We start from the raw sequence: 4,917 nt of genomic DNA on the forward strand, positions 1-4,917 counted from the left end.
AATCTATCATATGGGATGAGATTCAGGACTTCTGAATGCATGCACACACTTGCATCTCACGCCCTATTTCCCATTGTTGTGAGTTGAAAATGTTTAGCCCTCTCTGTTTCGAGTGGGAAATGTCTAATTTTGAAGCACATGTACGGGCTCAGCCACCAGAGCGAGAAGTTCGTGATTGAGTGTGACTCATCGACTCCACCCCCCCCCCCCCCCTCTCCGTCTTGGTGTGTGCCCTCCTGAGATATCCTCCAATTTTCCTCCACTATTCTCTTTTCCCACCTCCTGTGTACAGCTTGCTCAGTCACAGAACCTGCCACTCCTGTGCTGCTTTCTCTTATAGCAGCACCATCAAGGGGCGGGGTGCTGTATGGGAAAAAATGTTGCTCAGTGGCAAAGTTACTTACTTTGGAACCAAAAGTGTTGGTTTCATTCTCAGCTTCACTCTCTACGATCCAGGGCAAAGCACTACATATCCCTGTGGTTTGATTTCCTAGTCTTCCAAAATTTTGACAGCTCAGAAGTGTTTTAGTTTACATTGTGCTCGACACTAGAAAATGAATGCATTTATCTTGACCCACATTTCTACGCCGCAGAAGTACCATGAAGCCATTTGCACTGCAATATTTTTCTTGAAATGGTTGTTTGTTGACCTTCGTTGAAACGTGCGGTCATTTTCGCCTTTTTTGTGCAGCTCTTAAGGATTTTGTACACACTAAATTAATTACAAATGAAGTAGCTCTGCACCAATCCACGACACACCTGCCCTTGTCCCCTTTTCACCCTTTCTCCAATCATATACTCCTAATGTATATATTCTACACCGCGTCTGACCAAAGTTGCTCCCTGAGATTTTACATTATTACATTTTGAATTCCATCCTTACTTTTCAGTGATTGTTGCTCTGAGTGGATGGACAACGTGTTTTAATTGTTTTTGCCTTTTTTTTTTAAAAGACTATTGATAATGGCCTTATTTTTGAATGTTGTTTGTTTTTTCTTCCAAGTACATATTGTGAGGTACTAGTTTGCCTGCAGTACAGTAGTTGCAAATAATTCAAACCCATGTGGAAACTTCTGACTTAAACAAGCTGTGTAACTTATGCAACTGTTAGAAATAACAGTGTGATTTAATAAATCTTAATTTTAAATGTGTCTCAATTGTTGCTTGACTTTTTTACAGCCATACTCTTGTGTCACTGATTTCATATAATGCTAAAAAAATTGTAAATTTTAAGGCTGGATCCAAATCCTAGAAGCATTGGTTCATCTGACCTTTTGAAGAGTTTTTTTGAAGAGTGTGATCCAGATATAAAGGTATGCTTGTCAGTACTTTGACCCTTTTTATCACAAAAAGGACCTTAGAGGGAAAAGACCAGTGTTGCCCTCCACTCAAACGACATCAATAACAATGAAACCCTGTCTTATGGACGCAAATAGTGTCAGTATGCAATGCAACAGATCACACTCGTATCAGTGTTTGCCTTGGCATTACCCTCATATCTATCGTATTTACATGGGTATCTACTGCAATGCGCCCAACACCTGAAAATCATGAAAAAACGTTAATTTTTTAAATAAAAACCGGGAAGGTGGTTAGGTATATTGGTTAACATCTATTGACAGTCGAACAGAACGTCACACAATGACTGAAAAATCAGTCTATCCAGTGCTAACCCAAAAGTATTTCAAAGGTGTTAAAGCAAATTCAGTAACAAAAATCATCCGTCAAAAAAATATGTGACGAAAAGAATGACACCTCACGGGAACACCACCCTCGGAGTAACTGGCGAGTATTCACCAGACTGGGCCCCTTTTCTCATCACTGGTCGTCATTCAATTAAAAAACGAAAGTAGTACTTTGACCCTTAACAAATTGATTGTGAATGCTGGTATGCTATTCTGCTATTGCTATGGACTATCCGCTGTCTGATGAATTTCCACCTGGTTCCAGGGTTACCATTGCAAGCAAGAGTGCGACCCACCTTCTGATGTGTTTGGGCGTTGCAATTTGGTGCCCCTGTTAGTTGTCTGTACCATATTCATCAAACTGTGGATGTATGATTTTGGTGTTTATAGGGTTGGGCCGGTAGGCTTTCCTGTAGTTGCTTGTTCATTGTCCAGGTCAGTAAACAGAAACACACAACCCTGCAAAAGCGCTGGGGACTTGGGAGGTCTAGCGAGTGGGCTACATACATTTTTATTGAAAGGTGAGCACTTTGCAGACTATGTTGGTCCTCATGGCAATAGTCTAATTGTTGCCTGTTGGTTGTTCAAAAGAATTATGAACTGCTCCCCTTTACTTAATACTTCCATTACTGATTTGTTCCATCCATGTTTTTGTTAATACATACAATGTCAAATGCATGCTTTCAAGATGTTTGCCTTCATCAAGTCCACTAAGTTTTCTCCATGAATGGGGGATATTTGGCTGTTAATGTTTCAATAAAATGCGAAGCTGCAGGGCCCCTGGTTATTTGGCCAACCGAACTAATGTGCTTGCTTGGGTCACAATTACGTTGCTGTAATTAGTCACAAAATATATCTGGTCAGTCAGTCACAAAAAAGTTATTCGGCCAATTACGGCCATAAAATTACAGATGATAAAAACATTTCATAAACAAATAGAGCAGCATTTCAGGTGATAAAAAAGATTTCATAAATAGAGCTGCATTTCAAGGTTCAGGGCATATCTGGGTATAATAGTGCTTTTCGAATTAGACACTACATAGGGTACATGCCAATGATAAGATGCATAAAACATTTATAAAAAGGTGCGAAAGGGTCTCGGACTAAAAATGATTTTTATTAAATAGTCAAAAACTGAGATCAAATCCTAACATACTAATATGCTAAGGGTGGGGTAGTTATATTGCGCCAAATGTGTTTCCAACCCCCAGTGAAATGCGGACAAAATTTCCCACTGCCATGTGAATATTCTAATTCTCCAGCCTTTGCAATCGGTCAAAAGTCTCCTTATGTGGGTTTTTATTAGATAGAATATAAATTAGGGCAAATAAATCACTTCCTAGCATGAGCATACAGAGTGCAAAATGCAATAAAGTGCAATGTGCTTTGAGTGGCAGTGTTATTGCATGGACATGTAGGCAGTGGTTCTCCCCAGTCAATACTCCTAGGAAAAGCATCTATCAGTGCAATAGACTAAATCGCAGTCTTGTTAATTAAAGCTGAGGTTCCCATTCACAAACAAGGAGAGATAAGGCTCACACTTATGTGTCAAATTGATTGGATTGTAAGTGCGGCTTACAAGTAGATTATCAAAGGCCGCCTGGTGGGCCATTCCTTGTCTGTATCCAAATGCTTCCTTTACCTAGGAGATAGCCCAGGCCGGGTTTTCGGTGTACTCCTGAAGGTCTAACTCTAGAAATTATTTTTTATAAATCTAATTCGTGGTATATTGAGAGCATTGTCCAGAGAAAGACATCCCTCCAGTGCTTCCATAGAGAGTTGGACAACAGAGTTCCCCAAATCCTCAGCCATAAGAGTACTGGTACCATCTTTATCCTGTCACCTACAGGTGTTAAGTCCAACTCTGATAGGCACATAAAGGCAGGGCATGATTGGGGGACGACCTGTAGCCTATGAATAAATGTATTTTCTACCTGCTGAATTGGCCCAGGACTTTTATATCCCCAGACCCCTGCCCCACAAGTCACCACAGAAACACATTTGCTCTGATAAATCTCTGTCAGTTCTTTGATCGGTTTGTGTCCCAGCCTTCTCGCAGATGAAAACACTGCCGCCACAGCTCTTTGAGTATGAGCAGCCCTGAATGGATGCAGGCTGTGCCAGGTTAGGTTTTGATCAAAAGAAAGCCTCAGATAATTAAAACACTTCACTCTATGGGTTTGTGACCCCTACCCCTGAAGAAAGTCCTAGTTTTCACACTTCTAAGGCCTAGGCTCATTTTATGGTTTAAATCTTTTTAATTGATTTTAAAGATGCATAGGTTAACATTAGCCGCCGCCTTGGGGAGAGGAGTTGGCCTAACGGTTAGGGCGGTCGACCATGAATCTGGGGAACATCCTGGGATTCTGGGCAAATCAGTTAATATCCCCGTGCCTAACAAAAATGAATGTGTCCTCATGTAAGAGTAAGAAGCAAAAGTATAAGAGAAATAGGATGAAAGTTCTGGTGCCTGGGGAGGATTTCTGCGTACACATGGCTAGTGGTTAGCCACAGGTGGGATTATTCTTCGCTTTGGGAGTGGTCTCCTGAATGGGAGCTTGTGTTGGGGAGTCGGTGCACTCGGAGGTATCTTGGGCAGGTAAATTCCATAAATTCGGAGGAGAGGAATTTGATGGTGGTACCCCATGTTTTGTCGAATATGGGTAGAGTACGGGACAAGCCGGCTCTGATCTTTCCTATGCCCAATATCTCCCATACCTTGTATAGCCAGTCTATCTTAGTCAGGACCTCTTTCGTTCCACTACGAGCCAGCAGCGCTTGCTTGGCGGCTCCTAGTGTTACAGTGATGGCCTGTCCACGACTTGACTTAAGAGGGTATGTAAGGGGATTTGCCAGCCCCAGCAGGGTGTGGCTGGGCAATCTGGGCATTTTGGTGTGGTGAATGGAGTCTTCCTCTAGCTAGACTGTGTTCCAATAGGCCTGTATTTTCAGGCAATGCCAGAGAATATGGGTAAGGGTGCCTGGTTGCCCACAGGTGTGCCAACACAAATCGCTTCCCCTGGGTTTCCATTTTGCAGTTCTAACCAGGGTATAGTATCAATAATGTGCAATCTTTAAAAACATTTATTTTCCTGCGGTACTACAGGAGGACGCTCTGGCCCAGTGAAATATGTCCTGCCACTCATTAGGGGGAAATTCCCTTTCCATCTCCGATTCCATCTATGCTGCGCTGGGGTCTTAACGATGTGTTGGGGCTTATTAAAAAAGGAGT

Source organism: Lissotriton helveticus, chromosome 6 (genome assembly GCF_964261635.1).
Source record: "Lissotriton helveticus chromosome 6, aLisHel1.1, whole genome shotgun sequence".
In the NCBI taxonomy this organism is placed as follows: domain Eukaryota; kingdom Metazoa; phylum Chordata; class Amphibia; order Caudata; family Salamandridae; genus Lissotriton; species Lissotriton helveticus.